The sequence below is a fragment of the Convolutriloba macropyga genome, chromosome 3, assembly GCF_964194025.1.
Source record: "Convolutriloba macropyga chromosome 3, txConMacr16.3, whole genome shotgun sequence".
In the NCBI taxonomy this organism is placed as follows: domain Eukaryota; kingdom Metazoa; phylum Xenacoelomorpha; order Acoela; family Convolutidae; genus Convolutriloba; species Convolutriloba macropyga.
The window spans coordinates 65,897,075-65,919,387 of record NC_134470.1 but is presented as its reverse complement, the minus strand read 5'-3'; positions in this window follow the sequence as shown (position 1 = coordinate 65,919,387).

Sequence of the window (22,313 nt, the reverse complement as noted above, 5' to 3'; positions counted from 1 at the left end):
TTTGGACATATTTCTCAGTTGCGACGCTTTTGAAGGATTTTTGGTTTTGAACGTTTTCTGGTTGATAAATGACTCTGTTGATTCTAGATCATAACTGCTGTTACTTAAAATCGCCATGACCAGAATAGAAAAGTACGGAATTTTCTGTAAAACGACCAAAACCAAAGATCTTTGCCCCACTCATTCATGAGGTTCTTAGATAACCATTTTTTAAAGAAAAATTGCAAACCCTCTATAGCATCAATCAATTTTTCAGCAAAAATTTGGTTTAAGCAATAAAACTTACCCTCATCAATGTAGATGCAACAATTGGAGCTCAAAACTGGGAAAGGCATAATCCCAATACCTAGCTACAATAATGAGTTTCTCTCAAAAAACGTGCAACTCGTTTATGAGATTCCTACATGACCCTTCTTGAAAATAGTGGTGAAATGCTAACACTTTTTTGCACTTCAAAATTACAGCAACTTTTTTTAATTTGTATTGTTTCTCTAAATCAATAAATTCACACGCATAAAAATCTCTCTTATTCAAACTAAATGAATACACTTTGACAGTCCAGTTTGATTTGTTGCCAAATATACGAATTTAGCTATGTGTCTATCATGCATAATTTTTTTTGAAATTAGAAGCAGATCAAAGAAGTCAAACGAATGGGAAATTGTTTCGTTTTTCTTGATTTGCATTGAATTTAAAAAAATCAATTTGACCTTTTTTTAACAGCACAAGCTAAAATTTGTTTCACTTGTTTGCTCAAATGTATCACTGTCGTTGTCAAAGTATCGTCTGCAATACGATAGTGAATTTTTGAGGTTTAGGGTTGTTTTTCTAATGGCACAAGCTAAATTTTGTTGCACTCGTATGCTCAAATGGATCCCGTCGCTGTCAAATTGTCGTCTGCAAAACGGTCATGAATATGAGTTTAAGGGTTGTTTCAAAGACTGTTATTATACCGATAAGTGCGCTGGCAAGGAATTTTGCCGTCTATAGGCCTCTGATGTTTGGCTCTGGGGCTACTTATTCAAACTCATTACTGCAAGTACTCGAAAATTAGGCAGCTCTCTGACTTTTGACAGAAGTAGCTGCAGTTTGGCAAATAAAGCAACTGCCTCTTCAGCAATGTCAGAGAGTATGCGCGATCTGGCTTGTAGGTTGTTTCCTTCGCCAAAAATAAAATAACGGAATTGAGTCAGTTCCTCAACAGTAATAACTTTTGTTAGGTTTTCCTTTTTATCCCCTGGGACTGCTATGGTTTTCATTCCATCAGCTACAATTCCATCAACGATGGAATCCCCGATTAGCGAAGTATCTATGACAATATTGATCTCAAACTGATGCGTGAACACACCAACTTGCGGTTTGTTCTCTCCTTGGATTAAAAAATTGTCCCTCAAGTTTGCTTCATGGATTTGTGGCTTAAGTGGTCTTTTGGATTTGCGATTCTAAAAAAGAAATTTGTGCACTCTTTTAACTGTTTCTCACTTTGACTCTAAACTCTTCATGAGCTTTTTTGCTCTCAACATTGATAAATTTGCCGTTCAAGAGCGGTTCATTAAACCACTGAATCGAAGTTTACGGTTTTCAGTCTTAAATAAAGCTAAAACTCAAGTTGTGGCCAAAACTTTATCCAAAAAATTAGTAAGTTTGCAGAGAAAAAGTAAAGAAACCTGCATGCAGTGCGGTCTGCTTTCTTGTCAGTGTTGAATCTTGACTCCATTGAAGTAAACAAACGTCTTGAATTTGATGCAGAAGAGAAATCTGAAAAATCAAATACTATCGAATAACTACTTGATCTGATTGATTTTTTGAAAAATTTTTTTGCATATGTTTTTCAAGCAACAGTCCGCAGTTTCAAAAAGATCAAAAAGCCGACCAAAAGGGAAACAGAATAACTGTTAAAAACTTTGTTCTAGATCATTAGAAATACATCATATTAAGATAAGTGTGACCAACTTGTGAAGCTATTTTTGGCCTCTAAGTAAGCTTGAAAAGCGTTTCGCCTCAAAGCCCCTTTCCCCAAACTCTGCGATCTCTAAATTTTAGTATCCATTGCTTAACTTCTTGACCAAACCGTACAAATCTCGGTTCTATTGTTCCTTCCCCCCCGCGACTTTGTCGACGTAAGAATTCGGACCAAAAGACCGCTCTGAAAACCGAAGCTGTCTGGTTCAGAGAAAATAAGACCAAAAAGAAAAAGTAAGCGAACAAAAAAGCGAAAGACTGAAAATCCAAGATGAGAGCAAGGCTTTAATGAACATTTTTGCTTCGCAAGAACACATACCCACTATGTGGGAACATGTTCCAAAAAACGAATCCAAAAACTGCAGCTCTGAGGTTTAGGGCAAACCAGACCGAAAGCAAGCGACAGCTGGCCAAGCTAGCAAGCAATGAAGACCGCTCTGAAAAACGAAGCGGTGCGGTTCACAGCAATCGAGACCAAAAAGAAAGTGGAAGCGAACAAAAAAGTGCAAGATTAAAAATCTAAGATGAGAGCAAAGCTTCGATGAACATTCTTGCTTTGCAAGAACACATACCCACTATGTGGGAACATGATCCAAAAAACGAATCCAAAAACTGCAGCTCTGCGGTTTAAAGCCAGCCAGACCGAAAGCCAGCGACAGCTGGCCAAGCTAGCAAGCATTAGAGCGGAAAGAACTCTCCTGAGAGGAGACGGCAGCAGAAAGAAGCAAAGCAAACAAACTCTGGAAAAAGCTTTGTTTTAATACATGAAAGAACATCAAAGACAACACGCAAGATCCACGGACCATTTATATTACTTTTTGGAAACAACACTATATGACGTGCATACCATCAGAGCTGTTTTGAACTAGGCTGTCAGTATCACTAGAGAAAATGAAAATATTCCCTCTACCCAGAGTTATTAGCGAAAACCGACCAAGTCCGGTCAAAAATTGGGACGTTTCCCGTGCTTGTGTACAAATTTAAAATCTCTGGGGAGTACTTCTTGAGGTTTTATAAAGGTCAGAAGAAAGCACGCATAATGCGCACTCTTAGTTTGTAACTCAATAAACAAAAATTCCTGCAGGCAGAGTTATTAACGATTGAATTGATGGTACTAAATGCCACAAAAAAGATCCGCAAATCAAATATACTTTTATTCTTAAAAACTGTGGGCTTGTTTTTAAGGATATAGTCACAGGTGTTAGTGGTACTGACAGTTTAATGTGTGAAGCGGCGCAGTTTTTCTTTGATCTACTTAGACCGCAAACCTTTTGTTTTTTCGAACTCCAGTTTACAGCTAATCTCTTTCAGACATAAATCGTAAGCATTTGTCTGATTTGGACATATTTCTCAGTTGCGACGCTTTTGAAGGATTTTTGGTTTTGAACGTTTTCTGGTTGATAAATGACTCTGTTGATTCTAGATCATAACTGCTGTTACTTAAAATCGCCATGACCAGAATAGAAAAGTACGGAATTTTCTGTAAAACGACCAATACCAAAGATCTTTGCCCCACTCATTCATGAGGTTCTTAGATAACCATTTTTTAAAGAAAAATTGCAAACCCTCTATAGCATCAATCAATTTTTCAGCAAAAATTTGGTTTAAGCAATAAAACTTACCCTCATCAATGTAGATGGATTTTCAAATCTGACGCGTCAAAAAACTGATTTAACAAACAGTAGCAAGAAATTGAGCAACAATATCGTTTTCAAAAATCCCATGAGCCAGGAAAAAATTCACGGCGCTCTGAAAAACTTCGAAAAACAACAATTGCAGCTCAAAACTGGGAAAGGCATAATCCCAATACCTAGCTACAATAATGAGATTCTCTCAAAAAACGTGCAACTCGTTTATGAGATTCCTACATGACCCTTCTTGAAAATAGTGGTGAAATGCTAACACTTTTTTGCACTTCAAAATTACAGCAGCATTTTTTAATTTGTATTGTTTCTCTAAATCAATAAATTCACACGCATAAAAATCTCTCTTATTCAAACTAAATGAATACACTTTGACAGTCCAGTTTGATTTGTTGCCAAATATACGAATTTAGCTATGTGTCTATCATGCATAATTTTTTTTGAAATTAGAAGCAAATCAAAGAAGTCAAACGAATGGGAAATTGTTTCGTTTTTCTTGATTTGCATTGAATTTAAAAAAATCAATTTGACCTTTTTTAACAGCACAAGCTAAAATTTGTTTCACTTGTTTGCTCAAATGTATCACTGTCGTTGTCAAAGTATCGTCTGCAATACGATAGTGAATTTTTGAGGTTTAGGGTTGTTTTTCTAATGGCACAAGCTAAATTTTGTTGCACTCGTATGCTCAAATGGATCCCGTCGCTGTCAAATTGTCGTCTGCAAAACCGTCATGAATATGAGTTTAAGGGTTGTTTCAAAGACTGTTATTATACCGATAAGTACGCTGGCAAGGAATTTTGCCGTCTATAGGCCTCTGATGTTTGGCTCTGGGGCTACTTAATTCAAACTCATTACTGCAAGTACTCGAAAATTAGGCAGCTCTCTGACTTTTGACAGAAGTAGCTGCAGTTTGGCAAATAAAGCAACTGGCTCTTCAGCAATGTCAGAGAGTATGCGCGATCTGGCTTGTAGGTTGTTTCCTTCGCCAAAAATAAAATAACGGAATTGAGTCAGTTCCTCAACAGTAATAACTTTTGTTAGGTTTTCCTTTTTATCCCCTGGGACTGCTATGGTTTTCATTCCATCTGCTACAATTCCGCCAACGATGGAATCCCCGATTAGCAAAGCATCTATGGCAATGTTTTTCAAAAACTGATACGTGAACACACCAATTTGCGGTTTGTTCTCTCTTTGGATTAAAAACTTATCCCGCAAGTGTGCTTCATGGATTTGCGGCTTAAGCGTTCTTTTGGGTTTGTTCCAAAAACCAACCCGAAAACTGCTGCTCTGTCGTTTAGAGCAAACCAGACCGAAAGCAAGCTGGCCAAGCTAGCAAACAATAAAGCGGAAAGAACTCACCTGACAGATCATTAGAAATACATCATATTAAGATAAGTGTGACCAACTTGTGAAGCTATTTTTGGCCTCTAAGTAAGCTTGAAAAACGTTTCGCCTCAAAGCCCCTTTCCCCAAACTCTGCGATCTCTAAATTTTAGTATCCATTGCTTAACTTCTTGACCAAACCGTACAAATCTCGGTTCTATTGTTCCTTCCCCCCCGCGACTTTGTCGACGTAAGAATTCGGACCAAAAGACCGCTCTGAAAACCGAAGCTGTCTGGTTCAGAGAAAATAAGACCAAAAAGAAAAAGTAAGCGAACAAAAAAGCGAAAGACTGAAAATCCAAGATGAGAGCAAGGCTTTAATGAACATTTTTGCTTCGCAAGAACACATACCCACTATGTGGGAACATGTTCCAAAAAACGAATCCAAAAACTGCAGCTCTGAGGTTTAGGGCAAACCAGACCGAAAGCAAGCGACAGCTGGCCAAGCTAGCAAGCAATGAAGACCGCTCTGAAAAACGAAGCGGTGCGGTTCACAGCAATCGAGACCAAAAAGAAAGTGGAAGCGAACAAAAAAGTGCAAGATTAAAAATCTAAGATGAGAGCAAAGCTTCGATGAACATTCTTGCTTTGCAAGAACACATACCCACTATGTGGGAACATGATCCAAAAAACGAATCCAAAAACTGCAGCTCTGCGGTTTAAAGCCAGCCAGACCGAAAGCCAGCGACAGCTGGCCAAGCTAGCAAGCATTAGAGCGGAAAGAACTCTCCTGAGAGGAGACGGCAGCAGAAAGAAGCAAAGCAAACAAACTCTGGAAAAAGCTTTGTTTTAATACTTGAAAGAACATCAAAGACAACACGCAAGATCCACGGACCATTTATATTACTTTTTGGAAACAACACTATATGACGTGCATACCATCAGAGCTGTTTTGAACTAGGCTGTCAGTATCACTAGAGAAAATGAAAATATTCCCTCTACCCAGAGTTATTAGCGAAAACCGACCAAGTCCGGTCAAAAATTGGGACGTTTCCCGTGCTTGTGTACAAATTTAAAATCTCTGGGGAGTACTTCTTGAGGTTTTATAAAGGTCAGAAGAAAGCACGCATAATGCGCACTCTTAGTTTGTAACTCAATAAACAAAAATTCCTGCAGGCAGAGTTATTAACGATTGAATTGATGGTACTAAATGCCACAAAAAAGATCCGCAAATCAAATATACTTTTATTCTTAAAAACTGTGGGCTTGTTTTTAAGGATATAGTCACAGGTGTTAGTGGTACTGACAGTTTAATGTGTGAAGCGGCGCAGTTTTTCTTTGATCTACTTAGACCGCAAACCTTTTGTTTTTTCGAACTCCAGTTTACAGCTAATCTCTTTCAGACATAAATCGTAAGCATTTGTCTGATTTGGACATATTTCTCAGTTGCGACGCTTTTGAAGGATTTTTGGTTTTGAACGTTTTCTGGTTGATAAATGACTCTGTTGATTCTAGATCATAACTGCTGTTACTTAAAATCGCCATGACCAGAATAGAAAAGTACGGAATTTTCTGTAAAACGACCAAAACCAAAGATCTTTGCCCCACTCATTCATGAGGTTCTTAGATAACCATTTTTTAAAGAAAAATTGCAAACCCTCTATAGCATCAATCAATTTTTCAGCAAAAATTTGGTTTAAGCAATAAAACTTACCCTCATCAATGTAGATGGATTTTCAAATCTGACGCGTCAAAAAACTGATTTAACAAACAGTAGCAAGAAATTGAGCAACAATATCGTTTTCAAAAATCCCATGAGCCAGGAAAAAATTCACGGCGCTCTGAAAAACTTCGAAAAACAACAATTGCAGCTCAAAACTGGGAAAGGCATAATCCCAATACCTAGCTACAATAATGAGTTTCTCTCAAAAAACGTGCAACTCGTTTATGAGATTCCTACATGACCCTTCTTGAAAATAGTGGTGAAATGCTAACACTTTTTTGCACTTCAAAATTACAGCAACTTTTTTTAATTTGTATTGTTTCTCTAAATCAGTAAATTCACACGCATAAAAATCTCTCTTATTCAAACTAAATGAATACACTTTGACAGTCCAGTTTGATTTGTTGCCAAATATACGAATTTAGCTATGTGTCTATCATGCATAATTTTTTTTGAAATTAGAAGCAGATCAAAGAAGTCAAACGAATGGGAAATTGTTTCGTTTTTCTTGATTTGCATTGAATTTAAAAAAATCAATTTGACCTTTTTTAACAGCACAAGCTAAAATTTGTTTCACTTGTTTGCTCAAATGTATCACTGTCGTTGTCAAAGTATCGTCTGCAATACGATAGTGAATTTTTGAGGTTTAGGGTTGTTTTTCTAATGGCACAAGCTAAATTTTGTTGCACTCGTATGCTCAAATGGATCCCGTCGCTGTCAAATTGTCGTCTGCAAAACGGTCATGAATATGAGTTTAAGGGTTGTTTCAAAGACTGTTATTATACCGATAAGTACGCTGGCAAGGAATTTTGCCGTCTATAGGCCTCTGATGTTTGGCTCTGGGGCTACTTGATTCAAACTCATTACTGCAAGTACTCGAAAATTAGGCAGCTCTCTGACTTTTGACAGAAGTAGCTGCAGTTTGGCAAATAAAGCAACTGGCTCTTCAGCAATGTCAGAGAGTATGCGCGATCTGGCTTGTAGGTTGTTTCCTTCGCCAAAAATAAAATAACGGAATTGAGTCAGTTCCTCAACAGTAATAACTTTTGTTAGGTTTTCCTTTTTATCCCCTGGGACTGCTATGGTTTTCATTCCATCAGCTACAATTCCATCAACGATGGAATCCCCGATTAGCGAAGTATCTATGACAATATTGATCTCAAACTGATGCGTGAACACACCAACTTGCGGTTTGTTCTCTCCTTGGATTAAAAAATTGTCCCTCAAGTTTGCTTCATGGATTTGTGGCTTAAGTGGTCTTTTGGATTTGCGATTCTAAAAAAGAAATTTGTGCACTCTTTTAACTGTTTCTCACTTTGACTCTAAACTCTTCATGAGCTTTTTTGCTCTCAACATTGCTAAATTTGCCGTTCAAGAGCGGTTCATTAAACCACTGAATCGAAGTTTACGGTTTTCAGTCTTAAATAAAGCTAAAACTCAAGTTGTGGCCAAAACTTTATCCAAAAAATTAGTAAGTTTGCAGAGAAAAAGTAAAGAAACCTGCATGCAGTGCGGTCTGCTTTCTTGTCAGTGTTGAATCTTGACTCCATTGAAGTAAACAAACGTCTTGAATTTGATGCAGAAGAGAAATCTGAAAAATCAAATACTATCGAATAACTACTTGATCTGATTGATTTTTTGAAAATTTTTTTTGCATATGTTTTTCAAGCAACAGTCCGCAGTTTCAAAAAGATCAAAAAGCCGACCAAAAGGGAAACAGAATAACTGTTAAAAACTTTGTTCTAGATCATTAGAAATACATCATATTAAGATAAGTGTGACCAACTTGTGAAGCTATTTTTGGCCTCTAAGTAAGCTTGAAAAACGTTTCGCCTCAAAGCCCCTTTCCCCAAACTCTGCGATCTCTAAATTTTAGTATCCATTGCTTAACTTCTTGACCAAACCGTACAAATCTCGGTTCTATTGTTCCTTCCCCCCCGCGACTTTGTCGACGTAAGAATTCGGACCAAAAGACCGCTCTGAAAACCGAAGCTGTCTGGTTCAGAGAAAATAAGACCAAAAAGAAAAAGTAAGCGAACAAAAAAGCGAAAGACTGAAAATCCAAGATGAGAGCAAGGCTTTAATGAACATTTTTGCTTCGCAAGAACACATACCCACTATGTGGGAACATGTTCCAAAAAACGAATCCAAAAACTGCAGCTCTGAGGTTTAGGGCAAACCAGACCGAAAGCAAGCGACAGCTGGCCAAGCTAGCAAGCAATGAAGACCGCTCTGAAAAACGAAGCGGTGCGGTTCACAGCAATCGAGACCAAAAAGAAAGTGGAAGCGAACAAAAAAGTGCAAGATTAAAAATCTAAGATGAGAGCAAAGCTTCGATGAACATTCTTGCTTTGCAAGAACACATACCCACTATGTGGGAACATGATCCAAAAAACGAATCCAAAAACTGCAGCTCTGCGGTTTAAAGCCAGCCAGACCGAAAGCCAGCGACAGCTGGCCAAGCTAGCAAGCATTAGAGCGGAAAGAACTCTCCTGAGAGCAGACGGCAGCAGAAAGAAGCAAAGCAAACAAACTCTGGAAAAAGCTTTGTTTTAATACATGAAAGAACATCAAAGACAACACGCAAGATCCACGGACCATTTATATAACTTTTTGGAAACAACACTATATGACGTGCATACCATCAGAGCTGTTTTGAACTAGGCTGTCAGTATCACTAGAGAAAATGAAAATATTCCCTCTACCCAGAGTTATTAGCGAAAACCGACCAAGTCCGGTCAAAAATTGGGACGTTTCCCGTGCTTGTGTACAAATTTAAAATCTCTGGGGAGTACTTCTTGAGGTTTTATAAAGGTCAGAAGAAAGCACGCATAATGCGCACTCTTAGTTTGTAACTCAATAAACAAAAATTCCTGCAGGCAGAGTTATTAACGATTGAATTGATGGTACTAAATGCCACAAAAAAGATCCGCAAATCAAATATACTTTTATTCTTAAAAACTGTGGGCTTGTTTTTAAGGATATAGTCACAGGTGTTAGTGGTACTGACAGTTTAATGTGTGAAGCGGCGCAGTTTTTCTTTGATCTACTTAGACCGCAAACCTTTTGTTTTTTCGAACTCCAGTTTACAGCTAATCTCTTTCAGACATAAATCGTAAGCATTTGTCTGATTTGGACATATTTCTCAGTTGCGACGCTTTTGAAGGATTTTTGGTTTTGAACGTTTTCTGGTTGATAAATGACTCTGTTGATTCTAGATCATAACTGCTGTTACTTAAAATCGCCATGACCAGAATAGAAAAGTACGGAATTTTCTGTAAAACGACCAAAACCAAAGATCTTTGCCCCACTCATTCATGAGGTTCTTAGATAACCATTTTTTAAAGAAAAATTGCAAACCCTCTATAGCATCAATCAATTTTTCAGCAAAAATTTGGTTTAAGCAATAAAACTTACCCTCATCAATGTAGATGGATTTTCAAATCTGACGCGTCAAAAAACTGATTTAACAAACAGTAGCAAGAAATTGAGCAACAATATCGTTTTCAAAAATCCCATGAGCCAGGAAAAAATTCACGGCGCTCTGAAAAACTTCGAAAAACAACAATTGCAGCTCAAAACTGGGAAAGGCATAATCCCAATACCTAGCTACAATAATGAGATTCTCTCAAAAAACGTGCAACTCGTTTATGAGATTCCTACATGACCCTTCTTGAAAATAGTGGTGAAATGCTAACACTTTTTTGCACTTCAAAATTACAGCAACATTTTTTAATTTGTATTGTTTCTCTAAATCAATAAATTCACACGCATAAAAATCTCTCTTATTCAAACTAAATGAATACACTTTGACAGTCCAGTTTGATTTGTTGCCAAATATACGAATTTAGCTATGTGTCTATCATGCATAATTTTTTTTGAAATTAGAAGCAAATCAAAGAAGTCAAACGAATGGGAAATTGTTTCGTTTTTCTTGATTTGCATTGAATTTAAAAAAATCAATTTGACCTTTTTTAACAGCACAAGCTAAAATTTGTTTCACTTGTTTGCTCAAATGTATCACTGTCGTTGTCAAAGTATCGTCTGCAATACGATAGTGAATTTTTGAGGTTTAGGGTTGTTTTTCTAATGGCACAAGCTAAATTTTGTTGCACTCGTATGCTCAAATGGATCCCGTCGCTGTCAAATTGTCGTCTGCAAAACGGTCATGAATATGAGTTTAAGGGTTGTTTCAAAGACTGTTATTATACCGATAAGTACGCTGGCAAGGAATTTTGCCGTCTATAGGCCTCTGATGTTTGGCTCTGGGGCTACTTGATTCAAACTCATTACTGCAAGTACTCGAAAATTAGGCAGCTCTCTGACTTTTGACAGAAGTAGCTGCAGTTTGGCAAATAAAGCAACTGGCTCTTCAGCAATGTCAGAGAGTATGCGCGATCTGGCTTGTAGGTTGTTTCCTTCGCCAAAAATAAAATAACGGAATTGAGTCAGTTCCTCAACAGTAATAACTTTTGTTAGGTTTTCCTTTTTATCCCCTGGGACTGCTATGGTTTTCATTCCATCTGCTACAATTCCGCCAACGATGGAATCCCCGATTAGCAAAGCATCTATGGCAATGTTTTTCAAAAACTGATACGTGAACACACCAATTTGCGGTTTGTTCCCTCTTTGGATTAAAAACTTATCCTGCAAGTGTGCTTCATGGATTTGCGGCTTAAGCGTTCTTTTGGGTTTGTTCCAAAAACCAATCCGAAAACTGCTGCTCTGTCGTTTAGAGCAAACCAGACCGAAAGCAAGCTGGCCAAGCTAGCAAACAATAAAGCGGAAAGAACTCACCTGACAGGAGACGGCAGCAGAAAGAAGCAAAGCAAACCAACTCTGAGAAAACGCTTTGTTATAATACATAAAAGACAACAAGCAAGACCCACGGACAATTTCAAAAGTTTTTTGAAAACAACACTATATGACTTGTATACATGAGCTGTCTTGAACTAGGCTGTCAGTACCACAAAATGAAAATATTTTTCTACCCTGAGTTAATAGTGAAAACCGACCAAGTCCGATCAAAAAGTGGGACGTTTCCCAAGCTTGGAGACAAGTTTACAACCTCTGAGGAGTACTTCTTTAGGTTTTATTAGGTCGGAGAAGGCACGCATAGTGCGCACTCTGAGCATATAACTCAATAAACAAAAAAAATCCTCCAGGAAGAGTTAACGATTGAGTTGTTGGTGCTAATTGCCGCAAAAAAGGACGTGAACGAACTAAAATGTCCAAACGTCTAATACATCTTCAACAAATTGAGACAACGAAATGTTGTTTGGAATATCACTAGCTTACACTGAGTCTTTCCAGTTGCTGAAACAACGGTAACAGTAAGATCTACGGGTCCGTAGCAGGTTGCAGATGTCGGTTCTCCTGTTTCAGCAGGTCAAACTGGGGGTTTCTTTAATTGTCAATGTTTCACAACTGGCTGAACGAAACAAAACCAAACCTGGAGCAAAGTTTGTCTTTTGATACGCTTTGGCAAAAAATCATCCAAATCGGTCCATTCTAAGAGATGTTAGATAGTTAAGGTACCGTACCAATCTCGTCAGATACGAGAGGTGACTTACAGAGCCAATATTGACCATATAAACTACAGAAAACGACCTATAAAACATAGATGGGGAAATCCCCATTATCGAGGAACTAGTTCTAGAGGCTAAATCCGTCTGTTTTGTTAGACTTGTAGAAAAACCAAACGCACCAAATACGAATGTAAAAATTTGGTCGCGTTTCTTGGCAAATATCTTGAAAACGGCTGAAACAAAACGGCTTTTAAAGGAATGAAACTACGGCTCAAGATGAATTGAATGAAACAATGAGATCATTTGGTACGGGTCACGTTTCGCTAACATTCGGCATCTGAACTACATAAAACTGCCTCTAAATGTATATAGGAGACTCTCAACTAACTGAGGAATCTAACGAACCTATATATGTAGCCTAAATTAGGTATTCTGGGGTACCAGTTCTGGATGACCTAACGAGCCCAAAACTATCTATTTTTTTCCAATTTTGAACTTAACTAATTATTTTTACCAGAATGGTTCAGGCAACGGCAGAGGAAAGCAGGAGTAGTTCAGTATAAAAAAATGCGTCCAACTCCAATTAATTTGGTTAGGTACTTTAGATATTCATGAAATACTGATTATTACCCTCTTTCTTTTTTGGGCTGTAAACGAAGCAAAGTTTCTCCGGAAATGACACAGAACAGCGCAAAACAGCAGCTCTAGCGTGTTTCTGTGCGCAATCTAAGTGAAACGTAGATTTCCTGGTCATGTCAAGCCTGCCTTGAGAGGTGGAGAAAAATTCCCACCTCGCCTCAAAAAATTCCCATTCGCCGAACTTGACAGAATCATGAAAGAAAATTTTTTTGAATGACTCGCAATCATTGATATAATAACCGTCAGGGACTTGAATATCGTCTGCAAAACACAAAATGCACACAGAAAAATCTTTTCAATTACGAAAAACACTCCTAGACATCGAAATTTGAGAATAGACATGCTTTCCAGGAGTCAATCTTAAATAACCATTCGACAACATACTTTCAGGACAAATATTTTTCCCTCCATGCAGGAAGAGCTTGAGAGCCAGAAATTGAGGTGCTGATCAATCATTTGGATGACAACGTGATGGGGAGGTTTGAAGAATATAAAACTTTGTTGTCCTTTTTTTGTGATAAATTGTATTTTGCGCACTTGCAGATTCTACTAATACAATTCTTGTAAAGAGATTAAATCATCTGATGGTAGGTCTGTAAGAAGAAGCCTGTTGTTGTGAGTGCTCAAAAATTAGTGATTTTTTAAATGAGCCAAAGCTTGTATCAAACATTTTTTTATGTTTAACCAGAACAGATTCAATTGAACCAACTCAAATCAAATACATTATTTTTTCTTAAAATGTTGACTTGTTTTAGGGATATATTCACGTGCTGTGTTAGTGGTACTGGCAGTTTAATGTGTAAAGCAGTGCAGATTGTATTTGATCCACGTAGACCGCTGTTTTTTCGAACTCCAGTTTACAGCTAATCTCTTGAGACATAATACGTAAGCACTGGTCTGATTTGGAAATAATTCTCAGTTGCAACCCTTTTGATTGATTTTTGGTGTTGAACCTTTTTCGGGTTGATTAATGACATTTCTCAATTTAGTTACAGTTTAGATAAAGACCCACACAAGGGGAAATTCCACAGAAGTGTTTGCTGCATTCTTAAATGCGCCAAAAGTTGCAAAAATTACTTTTTACGGATACTAGAACAGAATTAATTAAACGGTTCGCAGATCAGTTACATTAGTCTTTACTTTAGTTTTCAATAATATATGGGCCTGTAATTTTGGGATGTAATCACCAGCTGTGTAGGTGGCACAGACAGTTTAATGTGTAAAACAGTCCAAAAATTTTGTTTGATCCACTTAACCCGCAAAGGTTTTGTATTTTTTCGAACTTTATTGTACAGCTAATCTACTTTGAGACATAATATGTGAGGTGGTCTTATTTAAAAAAACTCAGTTTGGACACTAGCAACGAATTTTTAGAGTTGAACGTTTTCTGGTTTATGAATGACGATAACGGCAAAAGATGTCAGTGTTGAGAGATTCAGTTAACGAAAAAAGCGAAAACAAAATGTGATTCTCTCCTTAAATAAGGAACCAATTGAAACTCAGCTAAAAATTCGGATACAATATAGATGAAGACCCAGATGTTATCAAAATGCAAGTTTAATTGGTTTATCTCAACCATAAAGTAAAATTAATCGTGACCGCAATATCCTTAAATATTTTGTCAATTTTACAGCAAATATTTTGCCGAATATTTGATTATGCCAAATATTTGATTATGCCGAATATTTAACAGCGAGCAACTGCATTATTTCTTTAGCAGTGATGCCTGAGCCGTTTGCGTTGTCGTGGATCATAAAGCCCTATTTAAATATATCCTCGTATTTCGTGGTCATCTCGTTAACTTTCACCCCGTCAATTCCTTCACATTCCATCAAATTCATCTCCTCTGACTTTTTCAAAACAAGACCCATGAGACTGTTTCTCGGCTTACGATTTGAGTTTTGCTGGACGCAATTTTTGTAATCAAATATTTAGGTCGAGGAAACTTCCAGAACCCAAGTCTTAATGATCAAAACTCCATCTCATTTTTTGGTTCGAGCAAATATCCAGGTTGACAAAACTGGTGTTGTCCAAAGTTATGAACTATCATTATTTTAAAAAGACATTTATTGAGACATTGATGATTCATGAGAGTAGCAAAAAAAAGAGTATACACGCTGACTACATAAGAAATAGTGAACAACAGACCTGCAATTAAAATTTTTTAGGCAAAAATGCAGACTCATGAAAAGACTTTTGCGCGAACCATGATTTGACAATGGATTTGACTTGGTCAAGAAGACCAATGTAAAGACTGTCTTGACTAATGATTTAACATTTGCTCAAAAATTTTGGTCGAGCGAAATTCCAGCTTAGCTTTTTTGGTCGAGCAAATGTCCAGATTGACAAAACCTGTGTCTATCAAAACTCCAGTGTAACTTTTTTTGGTTGGGTCAAGCAAATGTCCAGGGTGAGACAATTTGGGTCTAGGAAAAGTCCAGGTTATTAATAATGTATAGCAAAGTTCTTTTCTTGGCTATTTTGGGTCCAGCATGGCCTAATACCCATTTTTGCTCGAGCATGGTCTTTTCATTGGTCGAGTTCTAGACTAAATCAAAATCAAAACTGTCTGTTTTGTTATGGGCTGATCGGTTTATTAGATCATAAAAAAAACGCATGAGTACGAAAAAAGGTTCTGTTTCAATTTTGCGGCTTCAAATAATTCCTTTTTGCATTGTCGTAATTTCAGTTTGGAAAAAAGCGCTTAGACCACGACCACTTCCATCAACAAAAACTCAATATTTTTGAAAATTGAACAACAGTTGGCTCTTAAATCTAAATATCTGGCTTACTTACTGGGGGCCACATTAAAACGCCTCTGATTTAGCAGAAAAATTACCTAAAATTTTGGAAGATTTTATTGTTTCCATGGCAAAAAATGTAAAATGAAGTTAGTCAACTAGGTTAGAAATCGTCACTCAGTTAGGGCCTGAATTTAATGTATATCCTGGTTCAATAATTGGTTATTGGTTGATGAAAATTCGGAAGAACTCACATGAATGTCTATTTTAAAGCCAATACTATAGTCAGACATGAGGATCTGAAAATTGGTTATTCAGAAACACACGCAAGGTTTCAATCAATTGAGATAATTGGCATCGAATATACAGCTCATCTAATCTAATATTTCACGAGATTATTTAATCAACGAAAGAGCACGCGCGTCAATAAAGAAAGTTGTTCTAATTAACTTCTGGCTTTTCAATTACTTCTGATTTTTCGTCGTGTTTTTTAGTTTTCGTTTTTTTGCGGTTTTGGTCAGCTCAAAACTATTTTATTTCTGAGATTAGTACAACGTTTTTTTAATAGAATATTGTTGCTCAGCTACAGTGGGCACATTAAAACGCTTTTGTTTTAGTTGCAAAATAATTTCAAAAATTTTGGTTGATGCATAAGTGCAACAATCGAGTTAATTGAGCTTTTTGGTGTTCAATGTTCTGCTGACTTGGTGTAATAGCTTATATGTTAACCAGGCGCGTCAAAACAGTGCGAGAAAAAAATGCGCGTTTGAAAAGTCCTCTTTAACTTTGTTTTCTTTAATTACTTCCAATTTTTACTTATAATTAGCTTGAAACTCAATCTTGCGCTTTCCGTCAAACAAAGAAACTCTGAGAATTTTACATCAGTTAAGTATCATAGTGGGAATATTTACGTTTAGCTAGAGTGGTCCACATTAAAACGCGTATCATTTACCACAAAAATTAAGAAAACAAGGTCAGGTGTTTTTGAAATTTTTTATTGCAGCGCAACCAGCACTTTAAATTGATTTTAAGAATTAATTGTAAAAATATTACATAATTTGTTGCTTGAACGCACTGCTTGACAGAGGTGTTTTTAAAACTTTTTATTGCAGCGCAATCAGCACTTTTTAAATTGATTTTAAGAATAACTGTAAAAATATTACATCATTTGTTGCTTGAACGCACTGCTTGACCGAGGAAAGCTGCGCACCCTATGGAAAGAAGGTAATAAAAGTGGATTGAGCGGTGTAATTGTAGTGTATTTCTCAGAGTGTAATTTCTCTAATTGTAGGGTGTTACTAAGAGCGTAATTTTAAAATAACACTTCCACTCTTTTCCCTGCTAAAAATTCGACTAAGAAGTGTAATCATAAGCAATTTTTAAGAGTCGAGTAAAGAGTGGATCAAAGAGGGTAACAATAGTGTAATTTTCTCAAAATCTTACACTTTTCCCTGCTATTTAAGAGTGGACATTGCTTTACACCTTTATTTCCGATTAATAACGATGAAATATGGATGGACACCTCGACCCGAGTTTGGAGCTTCTTTAATTTTATATGTACGTTTTGAAGGTAAATAGTTTTGAGAAATTGCTCTGCAATGGAAAGGGAAACAGCGTAAGGTAAGTAGTAAGGTGCCTGAAAAAAATTTCAAAATGCAAGGTGTCAATTTTTTTAATATTGCTCCTACGATTAGACGGTTGTATCGAGAAATAGGGTTCTGCTCATGTAGTTACCAAGGGTTCCAATTTGTTCATGATCATGTTCTTGACTCTGTAGCGTTTTCGAGCATGTGACTTTTACTGAAAAGATTGAGTCAAAAATGGACGAAGCAATAATTTTATAAGGAATGTATAATTATTTTAAAGTTCTGTTCAAAGTGACAAGCCCCATCATTAGAACTTCGTTTTATATGCGGAACAACAACTTAGACTTCTTCCAAAAGGACGGGACGGTCATTTCGTAATTAAATCTATCATACTTCCACAATTAATTCAATCAGTTTTATGTTTGCTAAATTGTTCAAAAAATTTTAAAAATTGAAATTATTTCATGTACAGTGTAGTTTAGTTCTATTCATTCATCTGTATGTTTGTCTGTCTGACCTCAATTCTATTTTAACATCATCAGTAAGAATTTTCTGCAGTTCTCCAATTTATAATGTTCACAAATCATCATTTAATTTAGATTTTCAAAACGATTAGATAGTTGATTGTTTAATTTGTATTTCTTTTCGTAGCAGAGTTGGAAAGCAAAGTCAGAGCTCGTCTCTAGCCTTGAGCGTTTCTGCCCTTCACAGAAACTAGTGAAGATTTCAAACGGAAGATGAGATGACATGCCAAAAGCCGAAATGGAAAATGAGCAGGATATTCAATTGCGTCATGTTACCGAAATTATTAATTGCTCTCGAACGAAGTTCGTAGCAATTATTGTAAACGTGTTAGTCTTTTTTAATAGTCGCACAGCGATATCTGGGGCTATTATTGGCCTTTTCTTGGTTTTTACAATTCAAAGAGTTTGAATTGCATTAGGGCGCTGTCTTTTTACGACTTGGAAGAGGAGTATTGGAGAAAATCAATTTTATTGGAGTGATTTTTGAAGCGGGAAATGAAACGCGTGAAAACATTTGGAGTGATTTTGTCGCTGAACAAAATTGAAGAGCGGAGGGAAAAGAGAGTGGTTTTTGTTCATACTGCTGCTTTTGAGAGAGCGAGAAATTGATGTGTGATAAAATTTTCCAAGTGAGCGAATTTTTTTGTTCACTTGCGGCTTTTAAAAGCAGTTTTTGCAACTTTTGATGGCTATGAGGTTTGATTATGATATTGTATTAGTTTTAGGCTTGTTTTGATAAGAATTAAAGGTTTCAAATAGTTAATGAGTTTAATGCTAATTTAGAGGTTTTTGATCAGTTTGGCTAGTTTTTAGACAAAATTTAATGATTTTTGCTGTTTTTTTCTGCTTTAAGTGGATTTGAGTAGAAGCTTGTTGCTCAAGGAATTGTCAGATACCATTTGATTAAAGTTTTAATGGTATAAATCATTTTTTTCTTAGGAAAAATGACAGAAAAATTGAGAAATTCTGAACCATTTTTTCTTTTTTTGCAGTTTTTCTTTTTTAAATCTTAGACAAGTTTCTTAGCCTCTTATGACTTGCCCATTGTTTTGCGAGATTTTCTTTGCTCTAATTGCAAAGGAACTTTATTCGGCTTTATGTTTCCTTGTACCATTAAAAAAACTCCCTAAACTACCATTCGTGGAGGTTTAGGGTTCACAATAGTTGTTCTAGTTGTTTAGTCATAAGTATGGAAAATTTTCTTCGAGTTGTTTCCGGAATTCTTGCGGCTATGTTTTTTAAGATCTGTTCACGCATTTTCGTGATTTTTGAAGTCAAATTGTAGTGATTTTGGTCACGCCGAAACAGGAAATGGAGCGAAAAAGCGAGTAGTTTTGCGGCGTGAAATGTTTTTGCTCTAATTTCAACGTAGAGTGAGAAAACGGTGTTTGAACCAAGTTTATTTTTCTCGCTAGTGGTTTTTTTTGTTCTCGCTTTTTGTTCTCGGCATTTTGACATTGATCTTGTTTTTTCTGTTTGTTTTTTTGATCTGATTTTTTTGGAAATGGTTTTCCGAACTCACTCATAGTCTGTTCTAGGTCTAGTTTTTTGTTTAGTCACTGAAACTTCTTTGAATTGTACGTCAGGACTCGTGCTATGTTTTTTTATTTCGTCGTCACGATTTTTGTTACGACCATATGACGTCACAATCACTTCAAATCTGCTTTTTGTTTATTTTTTCATGCAATTTCAACTGAACTGCGTGCGTGAAGTCATTTTTCACTCTTTGTGGAGCTAGTTTTTTGTTCATTCGCGTGATTTAATTTTTAGTCACACATGACTTACCTCACTCTCAAAAATGACTTACTCACTTTGAAATTGACTTTTATTTAGTTTAATTTGAAGAGATAGATAAGTGAATGTGATTCACTCTAAATGAAGGTTATTTGAGAGTAGCTATTGGAGGCAGAAAAAACTTTTACAGATTTTTATCAAAGTATAATCTCAGCCTTCAATAAAAAGACTAATTTTTTGGTCTGTCTTTTTTACTTTTTATTTGAGACTGCAGATCTAGGAAGCTATTACGGCTATTTTCTGGCAATCTACCAGCTATGTTTATGCAAATTTTTCGCTTGATCGTTTTTGTGCATTTCTTCTAGAACATTCTTTGACTTCTCTAGTGACTTTTTCACGCTTTAATTCTTCATTTTTGAGTATCTCTATCGCTTTCTCTCCTAAGTAAAGCCTGTTGCTAAAATAAAATCGATAGCTGCGTAGAAAAAAAGGGCCTGATAGCCGAGTGGGCAGTGCTTCTGATGAGAGATCGGATGATCCATGGTTCGTATCCCGGCGTGGTCAACTATTTATGTACCCATAAAGAAAAATCTATCTAGGCTGCAGTCCTTGAATTAAATTGCCTCGCCTGTCGTTTGAGAGCAATTTTTCTGCCATTAGTAGGTTTATGTTTATTCTGTTAATTGTATCACTATTATTATTACCTTAATTGTTCCCTAATCAATTTACAGACGTGAGCTTGATTTTAGTTTAGCGCACCGAGCATGAAATAAATTCTGCTTTTCCTGCAACGACAAGAGAAGTGAAACCGGTGCTCCCAGGAGTCGAGTTCTGTTTTCAGTAGCCTGTTTTTGAGTTTGTTCGACCGAGCTGAGAAAAGCTCAATGAGCGGGTCTGAGTAAGCGAGGAAGATTTATAGTAGGTTTGGATACTAGATTCTATTCTTTTTAGTCATTGATTTTATTGTAATCTTATTTTTAAGGCCTGTGAAACGAAGTTAAGTGAAGCCTTCATCGGCGACGCGGTGGTGAACTTTTCATCATATTTTATTAATAGTCGCGAACCAAGTTAAGGTTACGAGACAAAGGTTAGTTACGGTCCAACGTTTTTATATCGCAGCGGGAAATTGATTGGTTGAATTTAGTCTTCTCTGAGAGTTTTGGACCGATTTATTTGGTTTGAATTCATTTTAAAATGTATTTTCAGGAAGCTAATTCTTTTGTCTCCCTTTTTTCGCAAGAATAAAGTTCTTGAAATGTTTTTAGTTTTTTTTGTAACGCAAGTGTTCATTCCGGGAAAAACGCCAGCCAGAGTGATATTTGGTTTGTTGCTTTGCATTTTAGTACAAGACTATGTATCCGAGCTTTTTCTGTGCTTGGGATTGTTTGTGGCAGCCTATCGAGATAATTCGTTGGGTTTATTATCAATTAAGAAAGTGGACGTTAATTGTAGCACCGGGTCGCAAAACCAACTTGTTCCATTAGCATGAGTTCAATGTCAAAACACCAGAATTGGGAGACCAAAATGAATTTCATTTTCCAATTAGCTTTGCTCTTTAAGCCAAAAAAATTTAGGGTCTTATCATCCACAACAAGAATGTTCATTCATACAGATTCTAAAATTTGTAACGTCCGCTTAGATAAATGCTAGTTTCCTACAATAGACTCTCAATTTATATATTGCGCATTTTTGAAACAAACTTAATTCACAAAGCGTCACCTCAAGAAATCTTAAACAACTTTGAAAAAATGCAAATTATCAAGAGTTTGGGTTTGACAAGAGTAGACTAAATGAAACATTAATAACCACATCTGCTTTTGTTTCTTATTCTATGTTATCATTTTTTTCTTATGTTTTCTTTTTCAAAAACTTGTGATACTTAAGATTTTCTCAGCTTCAAATTTTTGTTAAAAATGTTTAAGGGGAGAATGAAAAGTACATTAAATTCAATCAAATTTTGTGTGTGTGTAATTTCAATACAAGTTCAGCGATCCGTCTTTGATTTATCCAAGCCAATTTTTAAACAAATGACTAGGAGCCGATTTTTCGTACCTGTTCAATTGGTATGAGCTTAAGTTTTTGCTTTCCGAGATCGTTTTTGCTCCTTAATACTCAAATTATCTATTCGTCGGGTTTTGAAAAAGGGGTTTGGGTGAAACATTTGCGCGGTCAAATGATTTAGGATAAAAACATGTTGTTAATATTTTTGGTTTACATGAATAAGGGTGAAAATTATTAGTAGCCTTTTTAAATCCTCAAATGAATCTTTTCTCATGTCTTAGTGGATGATGGCTATCATTTTTAGGCAACTTTTTTTACTTCAAAGAAATGAGGATAAAAGAACAGGTCTTGACTTATTCGGTCGAAGGAATATAAGATAGTGACATCGGACAAGTGTTTTCATTCCGGAAAGGTTTTTGTTCGAGTCACAATAAACTTGTTGCGGCAGAGATCAGATTTAGAAATGTATGGCTTGTTTAGGGCTAGTTATCACGATGGTGCGATGAAGGAAAATTCGTTTTGAGAAGTTGAGGTTTTCTTGAGAGAATATTTTGGCTGTAATATCGGGTCGTAAATCCAACTTGTTCCATTAGCTTGAATTCAATGTCAAAATGCCAGCACCAGGAGACCAAATTTAATTCATTTTTTTCCAAGTGTGCTCTTTAAGCCAACAAAATTTTAGCCGCTCCAGGAAGGTTCATTCTTTAAAATATGTAACGTCAGCTGAGCTAAATGCTAGTTTCCTACTGTAAGCTTTCTCAATTTATGTATTACGCATTTTTGAAACAAACTTAATTCACAAAGCGTCACCTCAAGAAATCTTAAACAACTTTGAAAAAATGCAATTTATCAAGAGTTTGGGTTTGACAAGATCAGACTAAATAAAACATCAATAACCACTTCTCCTTC